This window comes from Chenopodium quinoa, unplaced genomic scaffold (genome assembly GCF_001683475.1).
Source record: "Chenopodium quinoa cultivar QQ74 unplaced genomic scaffold, ASM168347v1, whole genome shotgun sequence".
Classification (NCBI taxonomy): domain Eukaryota; kingdom Viridiplantae; phylum Streptophyta; class Magnoliopsida; order Caryophyllales; family Amaranthaceae; genus Chenopodium; species Chenopodium quinoa.
Window position 1 is genome coordinate 899,493 of NW_018742225.1, and position 18,656 is coordinate 918,148.

Genomic DNA, 18,656 nt, shown 5'->3' on the forward strand with positions numbered 1-18,656 from the left:
GTATCCTTGTATTTACGGCTGTGGAGCCGTGTTAATTAACAATTTCTTTCTTCCGGACGGGGTCCGGTTAACATTTTAATCCACTACAACCGTTTGGTTGGGTGGACTTTATTAAATGCACCGACTGAGTCGGCTTTGATCATTTTGCATCTGAATTTTTATTTTGTGCAAATTTTAATTTTTCATTTTTTTCTAACTTATCAAAAGCATGCGGCAATTTTTCATTTTTGCCTAACTAATCAATAGTCCAGCTGTCCTTACCCCTGGACGGCTGTGTGGTTGGTTTCAAGTGGAGTTGGTTGATTGACTTGAAAACGTTGTAAAAAGCATGATATGTTTGCAAGTCAAACAATCACAATATTGATTGCCCCAAACCAAGTGCACAGCCGTACACCGACAGGCGTTCCAGTCACTACACAGACGACGTTTGTCCGTCTATGTAGAGATTTCATAGCCATTGAACAACTCTTTTGCCCCAATTGGGGTGGGAAGTGCAATTTTGGAATAAATAACCTAAGTGAAAACTTCAGCCGGTGACCGACTGATGCCCCATGGCATCCGGTATTCGGCAACTTGATCATTCTTCACAGGTCATTTTGGTCAGACAGCTATGAGTTTACCAATTAGGTCGTTCAATCTTTGCCGTCTGCATGGGTACGTAGAACCGACAAATAGTCTGTTCTCTGCGACAATTGCACCTGGAGGGGTGTCGCCGGATGCCTTTGTCCATGTTGGGACAGGCGATTTTATAAAATGAGCAACCATCCGGCCATTTTAGCCTCTGGTCTTGTTTGGGACCGGTTGTATAGCCACTAAACGTTTTTGTGCTTAGTTTTTAGTCAAAGTATTGAATTTACACTAAGTATCGAACTCAGTTTTTTAAGCAAACGAGTCTGTCTAGGTATTACCCAGACGGACAAGCAAATATTTGATCATACTAAGTATCAAACTTAGTTAGATAAATGGAGAATTCGTCTGAGTATTACCCAGGCGGATTGAATAAACAAAGTATCAAACTTAAATAAACAAGAGATCCGAGTATTACCCAGGCGATCAAACAAATGTAACTTTCACTAAGTATCGAACTTAGTTAGGTAAATGGGGAATCCGCCTGGATATTACCCGGATAGATAATTAAACGATAACTCAATTTTGCAAACAAAGTCTGAATCTTCATTAATTGACTCACTGTTTACAAAAAGTTTACATTCTTAGAAGTAGTACTTTTTTAGATTGTCTACATTCCAAGTTCTAGGCAGGCGCCTGCCTTCTGGAGATTCCAGGCGGTAGGTGCCGTCCCTTACTTCTTCATAGATCTTGTAGGGGCCTTTCCAATTTGGGGTTAGCTTTCCCAGCTCATTGGCCCTACCGGTTGCCTCCATTTTTCGTAACACTAAGTCGTCAACTTTCAAAGGACGCTTGTGTACTTTTTTGTTGTAGGCTCTCGTCATTCTCAGACGGTAAATCTCATGACGCAAGGCGGCATTGCCTCTGCGTTCTGGGAGTGAATCCAATGCCAGGCGCATTGCTTCCCACTTTGCCTCTTCATCATATAACATGACTCTAAGAGTCGGCTCGTAAAGTTCGATGGGCAAGACGGCTTCAGCACCGTAAACCATGAGAAATGGGGTTTCACCAATTGCCCCCTTTGCTGTTGTCCGGATGGCCCATAGGACATGGATTAACTCTTCTGCCCATAAGCCACCGGCTCTTTCTATTTTCTTCTTAATGCCGTCTGAGATGAGTTTATTGAAGGCTTCAACTTGGCCGTTTGCTTGGGGCCGGCCAACGGATGCAAAATAGCTTGAGATCCCCTGATCTCCCAACCAAGTTTTTAGCTGAGGCGTCTCGAACTGAGGACCATTATCAAACACCATAGACATAGGTACCCCATACCGGGTGATAATGTTTTTCCAGATGAAGGAAATCACGTCTGAGGTTTTGATGTTTTTAACCGCCTCAGCTTCTACCCACTTGGTGAAATAATCCACAGCCACTAAGATGTAGCGCTTTCCGCCTGAAGCAGGCGTGTAAGGACCTAGAATGTCCATGCCCCATTTTGCAAACGGGATTGGGCTGTGGATGGCCGTCAGATCAGTAGCCGGACGGTGAATGAGTTTACCAAATTTTTGGCACTTGTCACATTTCTTTACCAACTCCTTGGCGTCTGCCTCAAGATTGGGCCAAAAATAGTGCCGTCTGGCTCTGACGGCTAGGGCCTTGCCGCCTATGTGAGAGGCGCAGAATCCCGAGTGCAAGTCTTCAAGAACTTCTTTCCCCTTTTCTGGGGTGACACACTTCAACAAAGGCTTCAGAAACCCCGCCTTGAATAGTTCTCCATTTTTCAACTCGAATCTTGCAGCTCGCTTTTTCAGGACGGCTGCTTCCTGTGGCGAATCAGGAAGTGTGTCGTCTGAGAGATAGGCCCGGATGCCATCCATCCAGGTAGAGCTTCGGTCCAGAATTCCAACGGGATCCTCATAGATGCTTCTCTTTTCAAGAACTTCCCAGAAGACTGACCGAGGCGTATCATGGCAGGCGGAAGATGCCAGCTTTGACAATGCTTGTTTTCCGACCTAGGCACCTGATTCAGCCGGAATTCCTCAAGTGCCTTGGTCTCTTCTTTGACTGCCTGAAGATATTTAATCATAGCCGGATGAGTAGCCTCGTAGCTTCCCTCATACTGGCTAACAACCAATTGAGAATCAGAGTAGGCGTCAATTTTCATGGCCCCTGCCGCCTTACACATGCGAGCCTTACACATGCGAATGCCGGCTAGCAGGGCTTCATATTCCGCCTCATTGTTAGAGGCCTGAAATTTGAAGCGTAGTGCATACTCAAATCTGTCCCCTTCAGGAGACTCGTAGATTACGCCTGCACCACAGCCGTTCTTTTTAGAGCTCCCGTCTACATACACTTTCCAAACCTGATCAAGATTATCCGGAGCCACCGGACGGGTCATTTTAACAATGAAGTCGGCAAACGCCTGACCTTTCACTGCCTTTCTTGGTTCGTAAGTGATTTCAAGACTTTGCATTTCAATAGCCCATTTCAACATTCTCCCGGATGAGTCCAAGGTAGACATTGGCCGCTTGAGTGGCTGGTTGGTGTAAATCACTACCGGATGTGCCAGAAAGTAGGGCTTCAATTTTTTGAAAGCCATATACAGAGCAAGGCCAAATTTTTCAACCATGGGATACCGGAGTTCAGCATTTTTAAGAACATGGCTAATGGAGTAAATCGGGAGCTGCACGCCGTCTCACTCAGCAAGGAGAACGGCACTGAGGGCATGATCTGAGACGGCTAAGTACATGTACAACGTCTCCCTAGGTAAAGGACTGACCAACCTAGGTAGAGAATGTAAGTGCTCTTTCAACCTCTGGAATGTCGTCTCAGCATCATCTCCCCATTCAAATCTGGTCTTCTTCCTGATTGCTTGGAAGAAGTAGAGGCACTTGTCGCCTGACCGGCTGAGGAACCTCCCCAGGGCGGCCAAACAGCCAGTGAGTCTCTGCACTTCCTTGACAGAACGGGGTGACTTCATGTCTATCACTGCCTGTATCTTTTCAGGGTTAGCCTCTATCCCCCTTTGATCAATTAGGAATCCGAGAAACTTCCCAGACTCAACACCAAAGACGCATTTCTTAGGATTTAACATAACCTTATGCCGCCTGAGGGTGGTGAACGTTTCTCGGAGATCATCAAGGTGATCCGTCTGGAGCTTTGATTTGACTATCATATCATCAATGTACGCCTCCACATTCCTCCCAATCTGATTAATGAAGACCGTATTAATCATCCGTTGGAAAGTGGCAGGCGCATTTTTCAAGCCAAACGGCATCACCGTATAACAGAATAACCCCTGATCAGTGACGAAGGCCGTCTTCTCTTGATCTTTCTTCCACAAGGGTATCTGATGGAAGCCGGAGTAGGCATCCATGAAGCTCATCAAGGCGTGACCGGCTGTAGAATCGACCAGACTGTCGATCTTTGGAAGCGGGTAACTGTCCTTTGGACACGCCTTGTTGAGGTCTGTGTAATCAACACACATGCGCCAGGTCCCATTCGGTTTCTTAACAAGGACCACATTGGCCACCCAGTCGGGAAAATTACAAGGCCGGATGAACCTGGCATCTAGCAGCTTTTTTACTTCGGTAGCTGTCGCCTGACTTCTTTCCTCACCGTGGTTTCTTTTCTTTTGCCGGATGGGCTTCTTTTTAGGATCCACGGCGAGCTTGTGGACAGCAAGATTCGGGCTGACGCCTGGCATCTCTTCCACTTCAAAGGCAAAAATGTCTTTGAATTCCTTCAGCAGAAGGTGCAAGTCTGCACCCAAAGTAGCATGAGCGACCGTCCCAACCTTTACAGTACGTTTAGGACGGCTGTCATCCAGAACGAGATCAATGCTTTCACAAGCCGGTTGGGGACGGAGCTCATCTGACCGTTCACCGGTCAGTGATTGCTATTTTTTCTCCTTCTTCACCTCCACCAGCAGAGGTGCCTTTCTTTTCTTTTCGGCTGCTGGTGGGGTAGGTGCTGGATCGGAATCCTTGACATTGTCAAGGTCAATTGGTTCCTGATCGCCTGGGGCCACAGTGCCCCTGACGGTTGAGAGATAGCACTCCCGAGCCGTCTTCTGATCCCCATTCAAGGAACCAACAGAGCCGTCATCCTTCTCATATTTGATGAGCATCAGAGACGGGATGATTACTGCCTTGGCTACGTTGAGGGTTGGCCGGCCAAGGATAATGTTGTAGGCAGTCAACTCCTCAACGACCAAGAAACTGACGACAATATGTCGTCCCTGGCCTTTCTCTCCCAGCCGGATGGGCAAGTCAATTCTTCCGGCTGGGTAGACCATCCTACCCCCAAAACCAACCAAGGGGTGGGTGACCGGATGCATGCTGCTGACATTGTATTTCAGCTTTTGCTGGCACCGGAGGCTGATGATGTCAGATGAGCTGCCGGTGTCAATAAGGGTCCGTCCAACCAGCTCGTTGGCAACCTTACATTCAATGACAACTGGGTCATCATGCGGACGGCGGACGCTGCCCCTATCCTTCTCAGTAATCAAGAAGTCTGGGAAGGAGGTGCTTGCAGACGCCTGCTCGTCATCATCCTTGTCCATCTTTCAAAGATGGCTCTTGGTGCCCCGAATGGTAGGGCCAACACAAGAAAACCCGCCTGCTATTGTGTAGACCGGCTCCTTGTCGGTATCCGAGCTACTAGCAGGCTGGGGGGTAGTCTTGGAGGACTGACCCTTGTTTTTCTTTTTTTCCCCGGCTGGGGACTTAGAAATGTAGGACTTCAACAACCCTTTGTCAGCCAGACGTCCAACGCCCGTTGAAGAATGAAGCAGTCGTTGGTATCATGGCCGACCTCATGGAACTGACATAATTTATTTTTGTTCCGTGACTGGACATAACTCTTCATAGGATTCGGCTTCTCAATGGACAGCCGGTCCTTTACCTCCATGAGGATGGAGTTGCAGTCTTTGTTAAACTCGTACTTGGGGACGTACGGTTTAAACTCTTTCTTTTTCTTCTGGGACGGCTGGTCAGAGTCATTAACCGCCCAGATTTCTTTTTTTTTTTTCTTGCTCTCTTCTTTATTTTTGGCCGGCTGAGCAGACCGGCTGTCTTTCGGTTTGTCGGACTTCTTAGAGTCCGACTGGCTACCAGGCGAGCAGAGGTCAGTAGCCTGGATGTAGCTTTCCGCCTCCCTCAGGGCCGCCTGTAAGGTGAAAGCCCCTTTTTTTACTAGGTCGAACTTGAAGGTCGACCCGTCTCTCAGACCCTTGAAGAAGTCTGTAAAAGCTACCTCGTCAGACAGTCCTTGAATCTGAATTCTGATCAGATTGAACCGCCTGACATATGAGCGCAGCCCTTCTCTCTCTCCCTGCTTAACAGTGCTCAAATCAAGGCTTGTTTTCTTAGCAGGGATGTTCATTGAGAAGTTGGAAGAAAACAGGAAGGCGAGCTTCCTGAAACTATCGATGGATCCAGCCGGCAAGTTGCCAAACCACTGTTCGACAATGCCCTTCAGTGTAGCCGGGAAGCACCGACACCAAGTGGCATCACCCAACCCCTGCAGATACATGAGGTTGGTGTAAGCCATGAGGTGGTCTTCCGGATTGGTGGTACCGTCATAGGTACCAACCAACACATTTTTAACCTTGGTCGGCTGAGCCGCCTCAGTTATCTCCCGGGTGAATGCAGAAGGCTGTTCACCCAGGCGAAGCAGACAAAGATGTCAGTCCAATGGCTGGACATTTGGATATGCCGCCTGACCTCCAAAGAGGGTCGGCTGCATAAAGTGAGGGGGATACTGTCCGTAAGCTTGAGTAGGCACATACGGTACAGCTCCAATCATGTGAGGGCCAGAATGGACGGTATTACCGCCTGTCTGACTCTCATGCAAGGAACATGCATTCCCGGCAGAGGTGTTGTTGAAGCTGTCTGGAAAGTTCGACGTTGAAGCCGACTCAGACAGCGACAGGTTTCTCTTCCGGTTAATGATCTCCCGGGCATCAAGAGTTGATTTTTTACTTCTCACCGGCTGTTGAGTCCGACGAGTGTTATTGGTATTCTTCCCAGGAAGGAGAATTCTTGACCAATCAATGGTCCCGGCTAACTTCTCCTTTGGATGAGGAGTGGGCTGCCGGTTTCTGACTGACTTCCCCTTCTCTGGAGGAGTCTTCTTTGCCGAGTGACCTTTACTTGGGCCAGCCGGCTTTTGGTGATCAACTCTTTAATTTCGCCCTTGAAACTTGTCATGAATCTCATGAGTTCGTCTTGGGTGACAGGGGCTGATCCAGCTGCCGCTTGGGTTTCCCCTTCCGGCTGCCCAGAGGGTCGACTCGGACCCGCCTGGGAGGCACCCCGCTCCAGAGTCTCTCTGGGACAGATGCGCTTGATCCTGAGAGAGCCGTCTTCGGCTGTAAAGGTTTCAACCTAAGGATCTTCATCCTCCTGGTCTGTAAAAACTTCTAGGTCATCACCCAGACGGTTAGGGGGTGGTACAGACTCTTGAACCATCTTCGAGGTACTCTCCCCACAGACGGCGCCAAATGTTTTGGGTGTTTTTGTCCCTCGGGAGAGTTACAACACAAAGACTGGTCCGGGGTGAGTTGTACCTGCAAAACAAACGGAGACACCAGATGGGTGGTGCTCCGCCTCCGACGCACAAGTTAGAAACTTGAAGGGAGAACAAAGGTGCGGAAATTTAGGTAGGGATCTGCTCGAATTCCAAGCTCAGGATGTCTCTATCAAAGAGTAAATGTGTAATAAATGATCAAAACATGTCCCCAAAAAGAGGGTCATCTCCCTATTTATAGGGTCTTTGGGATTTGTGCCCTTGATTAGGTCACTGTACCCTAATCAGTAGTGGGCTGCGCCGCTTTGCGGCTTTCTCGGGATTTGGGCCTGAAGGCCGCCCTTTTTTCCCTTATTTTCTGGAGCGACACGTGTCAAGCAGAGATTGGTCCACTTTGGGCCATCCTGAGGCTGACACGTGTCGTCCTCTGATTGGACCACGTGGCGGGTAAAATTACCCTAAATGACCAATATGGTCAAAGTTCTAATGATTGTAATGCTCCAAGTAGTCAAGGTGAGGTCCAAGTTCAAAGCAATGCAAAGGAATTGTTTCTGTCCAAATCATTCCTTACTCCTTTGCACGGTTTTGGTCCGAAAGATTTTACAAGTGGTTACACTTCACTTAGTGTAATTAACCTTGTAGAAGGTATCTAGCAAGTGACGGTTTTCCAAGCTCCAAGTGCAACGGTTACAAGCTGATTGAAGAGGAGTGATTCATGGCACTTGTTGGGCGTGAATTATGGAGTTTGTTGGCTGAACATTGCACCTCATTATTTGGGGGTTATGAAGAATAAAGAGGCGTGAATCAAGGCATTAAAATGGGGGTTACACAAGCTTGAAAATGGCTGTTTTGGGCGTGTGCTGAAGAGGCTCTTTGGATGCTATTTTGGCTGGTCATCTTCCCTTGTTTCAAGCCTAGTCTTTAGTTCTTTTAATTGAGTTTAATCATGTTTGTAAAAGGGGTTAAGTGGGACGTGTAATCTCCACTCATTCCCTTAGTTAATTTCCTTTTGTCTATTTCATTTTGTTAATTAAAGTAGGCAAGTGAAAAGGTTGTATTGATGCTATAAATAGCATACTTTGAATGAATGAAAATCATCCAAGATTATTTGCCTAAAAAACGTGTGTTTTGTTAATTGAAGTGACTTGAGTTTAGCTCACTTTGTTTTCCAAATTTGAGTATCCGAATTTGAAGAGTGTTAGTTTTGGTGAGAGTTCCCAAAATTAGGGCTTATAGTTTATGATTTGGTGAGAGTTCCCTCATCTAAACTATCCCAAGCAAACGAGTGAGAGTTCCTCTTTGCTATATCCTTAGCTTAGGGTGAGAGTTCCCCTAACTAAACTGATTACTTGACAATTGAACTTTAAAACCCTTTGAATCTCTTAACTTATCATTTCTTGTAACAAGGTTTCTCATCTTGTTTACACATCATTTGGCGCGTCAGGTAGGGGGAAATTTTCTTAAATTTTCCAAAGGGGTCGAATACCTACATACCATGGGAGAGAATCAAGACTTGAGGACAGCTTTGGAAGCTCTTAATCGATCCATTGCTAGTCAGGAAAGGTTGGCCGAAACCAATGCCAATCTCCAAGGGAACCTTGCTGCCTTGATGGCAAGGCTCATGAACGAGCAAGATAGGAGAGATCAAGGTGAAGACCCTCCACCTAGGAGGGAGGATAGGAGTCTCAAAGTGGACGTTCCTGCCTTTGATGGGACACTTGATCCAGAGAAGTACTTGGAATGGGAGAAATCCTTGGAAAGGTACTTTGAATACAAGGACATTCATGAGGATGTTCAACGTTTTAAGATTGCCAAAGTCAAGTTGAAGGGCTATGGTGATAGTTGGTTGCAAGGAGAACAAAGAGGGCGTACCCTTAGGGGTAAGGCTCACATTTCCACTTGGGAAAAGCTGAAGAAAAGAATGAGAGATCGTTTCATTCCTCACAATTACAAGCAAAATCAGTATGTGAAATGGAGTACTCTCCAACAAAATGGTGATTCGGTGGAAGACTATATCAAAGAATTTGATAGGCTTGCCATTGTATGTGAAGTGACTGAAAATGAAGAGCTGAAGTTGGGGCGTTTTGTAGCTGGGTTGGAACAAGAGTTACAAGACAAACTTGACGGTTACACTAACCTCACGTTTGTGGAAGCTTGCAAACTTGTGACAAAGTTTGATGCTAAAAGGAAAAGGAAGAAAACGCCTACTACTACTCCAGTGGTACGCAAACCACCCTTCAACTCAAAGGAGGGTTCTTCTTTTAGCAAGCCTAATGAGCCACCAAAGAGGAACACGAAAGACTTCAAGCTTAGTGACATTGTATGTTACAAGTGTGGAGGTAGAGGACATTATAAAAAAGATTGTCCTAATTCAAGAGCCTTAACCATGCAAGAGGTTAAACTCATAGCCACCCAAAGCATCAATTGGGAGGAATTTGAGTCTGAAGAAGAGAAGGAGGTGACCCCGTATGAAAAGGATGAGGAGGAGGACCAATGCTATCCTGAAATGGAGGACAAAACAAACTTGGTGGTTAGGAGAGCTTTGCAAGCTCGTGTGGAGGAACCTTTGGCACCACAAAGACAACACATTTTCATCACCAAATGTAAAGTTGGTGACGAGGTATGTGATCTAATTATTGATGGGGGCAGTGAGGCTAATACTGTGTCGAAAACCTTAGTATCTAAACTAGGTCTTACCACCACAAATCATCCACATCCTTACAAATTGAGTTGGTTAGATTCTAATGCTAGCACTGGGGTTAGAAAGCAATGTATGGTGAATTTTTCGATTGGTTCATATCATGATAGTCAATTGTGTGATGTTGTTTTAATGGATGCTTGTCATATTCTTCTTGGGAGACCGTGGCAATCTGATAAAAAATCTATCCATGATGGGTATCATAACACCTACACTATCACTCACCAAGGGAAACAAAAGAAATTGCACCCTTTACCACCTCCACGTTTTTCACAACCACAAAAGCCACAAATTTCTTTATTATCTTGTAAAGAGTTTGAGAGGGAGTTTGAGGGTGAGGAAGAGATATTCATGTTGTACTCTAAAGAAATCCATGAAAAATTTGTGAGTCAAAATCCTAAACTTGCAAAACTGATTAAAGAGTTTGAGGATGTTTTCCTGATGAGTTACCTAAGGGATTACCACCCTTGAGAGGAATTGAGCATCAGATTGATCTCATTCCAGGCGCACCTCTACCAAATAAACCTGCCTATAGATGTAACCCTTTAGAAACTAAGGAGTTGCAAAGACAAATTGAAGAATTGATGGGTATGGGCTATGTGCGTGAGTCTATGAGTCCATGTGCGGTTCCTGCCTTGTTGGTTCCTAAAAAGGATGGAACTTGGCGTATGTGCATTGATAGTAGAGCTGTTAACAATATTACTATCAAGTACAGGTTCCCAATTCCAAGACTGGATGATATGTTGGACGAATTGAGTGGTTCAAATGTATTCTCAAAAGTTGATTTGAGAAGTGGTTACCACCAAATTCGTATGAGGGAAGGTGATGAATGGAAGACTGCATTCAAGACAAAGCATGGGTTGTATGAATGGCTTGTGATGCCGTTTGGATTGACCAATGCACCTAGCACGTTCATGAGATTAATGAACGAGGTGTTGAGGCCATTTCTTGGCAAGTTCGTGGTGGTGTACCTTGATGATATCCTTATTTACTCTAAAAATGAGGATGAACATTTAGATCATTTGTTTCAAGTTTTTTCTGTTTTAAGAACGCAAAAATTGTATGGAAAACTTGAAAAATGTGATTTTATGTTATATGAGGTCACTTTTCTTGGCTACATAGTTTCAGGTGATGGCGTGAAGGTGGATCCTTGCAAGGTTGAAGCAATTCAATCATGGCCTAGTCCAAAAACACTCACGGAGGTCCGTTCTTTCCATGGCCTAGCTTCTTTCTATAGAAGATTTATCAAGAATTTTAGCACACTCATGGCTCCTATAACTGAGTGTACTAAGAAGGGGACGTTTGAATGGACTACACAAGCTCAAAAGGCCTTTGAAGAAGTCAAGGAGAAAATGTGCAACACTCCTATTCTTGCACTCCCTGATTTTTCCAAGCCATTTGAAGTTGAGTGTGACGCAAGTGGGAAGGGGATTGGAGCAGTTTTGATTCAAGAAGGGCGTCCAATTGCTTATTTCAGTGAAAAGTTGAGTCAAGGCAAGTTGAACTATTCCACCTATGATAAAGAGTTCTATGCTATGGTACGAGCTCTAGATCATTGGTCACATTACTTGAGACCACAACCGTTCATATTACATTCGGACCATGAATCTTTAAGGTTCATCCATGGTCAAAAGAAGTTGAATTCAAGACATGCTAAATGGGTTGAATTCTTGCAAACCTTTAACTTTTCCTCTAAATACAAGAGTGGAAAGGCTAATGTTGTTGCGGATGCCTTATCTAGGAGACATAATTTGCTTGGAGTTGTCGAAGCAAAGGTTCTTGGGTTTGATTTGATCAAAGCATACTACAAGGAGGATGGAGATTTCATTGAAATAATACAGAAATGTGTCCATGGAGTATATGACTTATTTTCCTTACATGATGACTTTCTTTTTAAGGGAAATCGGTTATGCATTCCTAAGTGTCCAATTAGAAGCTTGTTGATTCATGAGGCTCATGGAGGAGGTCTAGCTGGTCACGTGGGGATTCAAAAAACAATGGAGCTTCTTCAAGCTCACTTTTATTGGCCGAAGATGTTAGCCACGGTTCATCATGTGGTTAGTCGTTGTTCTACTTGTCAAAGGGCCAAGATGGTGTTTCACAAAGGTCTCTACAAGCCTTTGCCAGTTCCGGAAAGACCTTGGGAGGATGTGAGCATGGATTTCATTGTGGCTTTACCTAGAACTCAAAGGGGTAAAGACTCAATCATGGTGGTTGTTGATCGGTTTTCAAAAATGGCTCATTTCATTCCTTGTCACAAAACCGAAGATGCTATGAAAGTGGCTAAGTTATACTTTGAAGAAGTGGTTCGTTTTCATGGGGTGCCACGCACCATTGTGTCCGATCGTGATACAAAATTTCTTAGTCATTTTTGGAAATCAATATGGCGTCTAATGGGAACAAAGTTGCTGTTTTCTACTTCACACCATCCACAAACCGATGGGCAAACTGAAGTGGTGAATAGAATTCTGGGTTCGTTGCTTCGGACCTTGGTTAGTAAGAGTGCTAAGGATTGGGATGTCAAGCTAGCTCATGCCGAGTTTGCTTACAATCGGACTCCTAGTGCTACTACAAAGTACTCTCCTTTTGAAGTAGTCTATGGTGTCAATCCTTATGTTCCTATTGATCTCATAGCTTTGCCACAAGACAAGTTCGTTCATGGTGGAGCTAGGGAACAAGCCGAGTTCATGTTGAAGGTCCACAAGGAAGTTAGGAAGAACATTGAGAAAGCAAATGAAGTCTACAAGAAACAAGCCAACAAGAGGGTGAAAAACGTGAAGCAATTTGAAGTTGGTAACTTAGTGTGGATTTACATGAGGAAAGAGAGGTTTCCTAGCAAAAGAAAGAACAAGCTTATGCCAAGAGCCGAAGGTCCATTTGAAATCGTGGAAAAGATCAATGACAATGCATACAAGGTTGATTTGGGGGGCCAATTTGGTGTCTCAAGCACATTCAACGTTGGGGACCTTGCTCCATACTTTGATGATGACGAATTGAGGGCAATTCCTTTTGAAGAAGAGGAGGATGACCAATATGGTCAAAGTTCTAATGATTGTAATGCTCCAAGTAGTCAAGGTGAGGTCCAAGTTCAAAGCAATGCAAAGGAATTGTTTCTGTCCAAATCATTCCTTACTCCTTTGCACGGTTTTGGTCCGAAAGATTTTACAAGTGGTTACACTTCACTTAGTGTAATTAACCTTGTAGAAGGTATCTAGCAAGTGACGGTTTTCCAAGCTCCAAGTGCAACGGTTACAAGCTGATTGAAGAGGAGTGATTCATGGCACTTGTTGGGCGTGAATTATGGAGTTTGTTGGCTGAACATTGCACCTCATTATTTGGGGGTTATGAAGAATAAAGAGGCGTGAATCAAGGCATTAAAATGGGGGTTACACAAGCTTGAAAATGGCTGTTTTGGGCGTGTGCTGAAGAGGCTCTTTGGATGCTATTTTGGCTGGTCATCTTCCCTTGTTTCAAGCCTAGTCTTTAGTTCTTTTAATTGAGTTTAATCATGTTTGTAAAAGGGGTTAAGTGGGACGTGTAATCTCCACTCATTCCCTTAGTTAATTTCCTTTTGTCTATTTCATTTTGTTAATTAAAGTAGGCAAGTGAAAAGGTTGTATTGATGCTATAAATAGCATACTTTGAATGAATGAAAATCATCCAAGATTATTTGCCTAAAAAACGTGTGTTTTGTTAATTGAAGTGACTTGAGTTTAGCTCACTTTGTTTTCCAAATTTGAGTGTTAGTTTTGGTGAGAGTTCCCAAAATTAGGGCTTATAGTTTATGATTTGGTGAGAGTTCCCTCATCTAAACTATCCCAAGCAAACGAGTGAGAGTTCCTCTTTGCTATATCCTTAGCTTAGGGTGAGAGTTCCCCTAACTAAACTGATTACTTGACAATTGAACTTTAAAACCCTTTGAATCTCTTAACTTATCATTTCTTGTAACAAGGTTTCTCATCTTGTTTACACATCACTAAACAACTCCTATTAGACCTCTTCAAGATTCAGCACCTGAAAATAGGTCACCTAATTGGAATGCTGACGCTGATTGCAAGTACCATCAAGGTAGGGACATATTAATGAGAGTTGTTGGAAGCTAAAAGAGGTCATCTAATATTTGATCGATAATAACAAACTTCCCATACCTCCAGGCAAGAAGAGCGAGTGATGATAAGGCACAAGACAAGAGGCGAGCTTCAACGACAAGATTTTCTGACCTCTTTTTCTATTTTATTTATTCACTATTTCCCCAATAAGTCTAGCATAGGCACCCTCTTATTTTCCTTAGACTTTATTTTGAGGATTTTTCTTTCTTTCTTTAATGAAATGAGGATTTAGTTTCTTGCATATGATCATTGCATTGCATTAAAAAAAAAAATATTCATGCCAAACTAAGCACAAGGTATACTAATGATTTGAGGCACCCCTTGTGGCCATATCATATCACCTTTCACCCTTCAAATATACAATCATTTCTTGACAAACCACTTTGAGCCTCGTCTAACGACAAACCTTTATTTTTTCAACCCACATCTACCTAACCTTGGGAAAAGATGGTGTGCAACTTTTGCAAATTGCTAAATACAAAAGCTTGAGTGATTTTATCTAGATCTCAAACGTTCAAATAATAAGAATAATAAAAGTGTGTAAAAGGGCAAGTGTTCCAATGTCTTTGATATGAATACATCTTTGATAAGAACACGTCTCAGATTGCGTCTCTTATCGAGAGCTAGGTACCGTGTCTGAGAAACATAAATGCCAAGTGAGTGATAGATCGCATGATCAGGATTGCCCACACTTTTCAAAAAATACAAAAACAAAAAAAAATACAGAGCAAAAAAATAAACAAAAGAAAGAGAGTTAAAAAGTGAGGAAACCTCAAGCATAAAAATATAAAAATTTCAAAAGCAAGGTTGCACACCTTAAGGGGTTATATAGGATCTTGAGCCTTTATCCCCTTCTTCTTCAACCTTTAGCCTAACAACGTTACAAAACTTCAAAGATCTCTTTCAGGTATTCCTAACGGATACGTAAGCAACCTCACATCGAGGTGCGGCCGTAATAAAAATGCATTCATTCACATTCATATTTACATTCATACATGATCATATCAAGGGATCTCTAATGCTCATCCCTATCCATTTAGAGCTAGACTTGGGGGCTTGATCCCTACATTATTAGCTTACCTAGCCTAAGAGTCACCACTATTTGACTCTTTTCAAAAAAAAAATTCATACACTTAGCCTTTGCAGCCTAGTTTAGTGTCACTTTCACACACATCAAAGATACATAGACAAATAATCCTCCCCTTAGGAACCTTTTGTCATGAAATCTTGACACAACGTTGAAGTATGCTTTGCAGCCTAGCTTTAGTGTCACTTTCACACACATCACAGATACATAGACAAATAATCCTCCCCTTAGGAACCTTTTGTCATGAAATCTTGACACAACGTTGAAGTATGCTTTGCAGCCTAGATTTAGTGTCACTTTCACACACATCACAGATACATAGACAAATAATCCTCCCCTTAGGAACCTTTTGTCATGAAATCTTGACACAACGTTGAAGTATGCTTTGTCATATCAAAATCACTCATCATTGCATCACAAAGTATGAAGTGCTTAGCCTCCGTGCCTAAGTTACCCAAACACTTTCATCATCGAGTCAACAATTGAGATAGCTTAGGATGTTATAATCCTTGCACTATGAGATACAACATTGACGCATGCATTCAACTAAGCTCATTCAACATGCACCTCAAATACTCACTTCGATTCTTTTTTGTATCTTTTTTTTTTCGGGAGAAAGTCGGTAACCTCCACAAAAATGACGGAAAATTTTCTGCATTTTTAGTCAAGCACATCACAATACAATGCACACACGAGTCATGCACATTGAGTCATGTCATGTCATATCACCTCGAGTTACACGTCGAGTCAGGCAATAGCATTAAGTCACACAAAGTCAACATTAAAAACATAAGCAAAGTCCTGTAGTCAAAAACATATATGCAGGTGCACTAAGTACACTAAGTACCAGACACACAAGTGATCTTTACAAAGACCTAAGACAGAAAACGTAAATTTTCAAAGACATCCAAAGCTATCACTTCCAAGGCGAGGAGATGAGAAAATTTGAACAAGACGACTCAAGGCGTAGTGGTCTTTGACGACATTCCCTAGGATGCGAAAGTCGTCACCCTATTTGAGAAGATAGCTCAAGGCGAAGCGATCTTGGACAGCGCTACCCAAGATGTGGAGGTTGTCAAATAAAACAACTTTGATTCAACAAAAATTGATTATATCCTATGGCACGAACGGGTCGCACAACAAGTTTCTCAAGACGAAGAGACTTGTAATTATTGGAAAAGTTTTCCCGAGACGAAGAGAAATTGTCGATTGATGCAAGTTTCACAAGACGAAGAGACTTATAATTATCGGACAAGTTTTCCCGAGACGAAGAGAAATTGTCGATTGATGCACACTTCCCGAGGCGTAGAGGTTGGCGATTGCATCCCAAGGCGTGGGTACTTAGCGGAATTTCACTTAAGAGCTATTCAAGGCGTAGGAGCTCACGACAGGATTCTCAAGGCATGGAAACTGTTAAACTATTAGACTTCCCAAAGCGTGGAAAATCATCATTCAGAAGACTGCTCAAGACGAAGGAGTCTACGACATGAGGCGAGGAAATTTGTCATCAATCATTTGTGAGTTGCTCAAGGCGAAGAAGCTCATGATAAGAATTCCTAAGGCGCGGAAGACCGTCATTCGGTGGATCGCTCGACACGTAGTGGTTCGCAACATAATTCCCGAGACATGGAAGGACGTCACAGTAAAATTGAAGATAGCTACAAGCAGCGGTCTTCGACGATGTCCGGAAGCATAGAGGAGATTTTTTATAGTGGCGAGGCACAGTCGTGGTGAGGTACTTCCACAACTCTGAAGATGGCTACAAGCAGTCACCTTCGACGATATTCCCTAGGATGTGGAGGATTGTCACAAGCGATTGAAGATGGTTACGAGCAATGGTCTTCGACGATGGCGTTCACGAGGCACTGTGGAGGTTGTCACAACAAATAATGCAACAAAAATTGATTACTTCAGAGATGTGCGCTCGATGGTGCAAGATACGTGTTTCTAACTCTTTTATCTGTTTAACTAACGCTAGTTTGAAGGTATCGGCATTACAAGAATGATTTAGCATCGCAGAACGTTCTGGATCATTCTCCGTCCCTATCGCTACTTTGACTTTTGTTTTCGAAACTTGCATTTCTCCAAACTCAGTCAAAGTGGGGGCTTCTATAGACATCCAAATGTGTCTCCCCAAAACCAAGCCTAGTGATGAATACTTTTCACGCATTTGATTATCGAACGAAGTGAAAGTGTGAAAAGTCTAATGATGCGGTTGTTTTTATTAAAATACCTCTCTTTTTGTTTTTGAAAATATTTCTTTTTATATACTCTATTTATGAAAATAGCCAGTCTAATTTAGTTTGGTCCATGATAAGTGTCCAATAATAGTGTAGTTGGATCGGGCTCGAAAAGAGCTTTCCAACGATATATTATAAGCCCAATTCCGATGAATCATGAGGAAGTTATGGCCAAAATACTAAAGTGGGCTCGAAATGAATTTTATATGTGGCCCATTGATTTAGAGGAAGGCCTATTAATTATTATTCATAAAGTTATTAGGATTGATTTTAATCTTTTAGAATATCTAGAAGATTCTTTTATATTCTAATAGAATTAGGATTGATAATTATATTTTAAAGAGTTTTATTTGGAATAAAATAAGTGTTTTATGATATACCTGATTTTAATTTAATAAACGCGGAATTTGCTACTTAATCATATTAAAAAGAGGATTCCGCGTGCAGCTTGTCGTCTAGCGCTAATAGTTGTCACCTGGCGCTAGTGCATGTCGTCTGACGCTAACTCCCGTCGTTCGCGAGGAGCGACAGGAGGTCTTTTATTCTGAATGAGACTTTATTTATTTTCGATCAGTTTCCAGACTATTTTTCTATAAATAGGGGTCGTATCTCCATGTTTTTCTATAAATAGGGGTCGTAGCTCCCTATGCACCCGAACAAAATGGTATGGTGTAACAGAAAGAAAAAATAGAAATTTATATAATATAATGAATTCTATGCTTATTAGTTATGGGATTCCTACTAACATGTTGGGGGAGGCTATTCTTTTTGTTTGTCATGTTTTAAATAAGGTTCCTCACAAGAAGCTTGACAAGACTATACGAAATATGGAAGGACTAAAATACTTGAAAGTGTGGGGGTGACTAGCAAAAGTTGGCATATCTACCTTCAAGAGGGACAAAATTGGTCCTAAAACTATAGATGCTATCTTTATTGGCTATGCTTGTCAAAGTGTAACTTATCGTTTCCTTGTTAAAGGTACTAACATTTCTTATGCAGGTGGCCATTCCATTGAGGCAAGAGATGTCGAATTCTTTGAGAACATTTTTACTTGGAAAATGTCTTCATCTTATGATAGTGAATTACTTACTAGTAATTCTATTAGATTACCTATTGCTAATGCTCCTATTAGTAACGATGGTTCTGTTTTGGAGCTAAGGAGAAGCAAAAGGGCACAAAAGAATAACAATTTTGGACCTGATTTTGTTACTAACTTTTTATCCGAATCTTTTAATATTGATGATGATTTTGTTCACATCTTTGTGTTGGAAGATGATACAAGAACCTACGATGAGGTAATTTGGCGAGTTGATGCTATTTTTTTTAAAAGAAGCAACCTTTTTTTTTTGTGTTTAGAGAGCCACAAGGGCGGGGGTGAGAATCGATTTAAAAATCGGGAGGGAAGCTCTAACCACTTGAGCCATCCC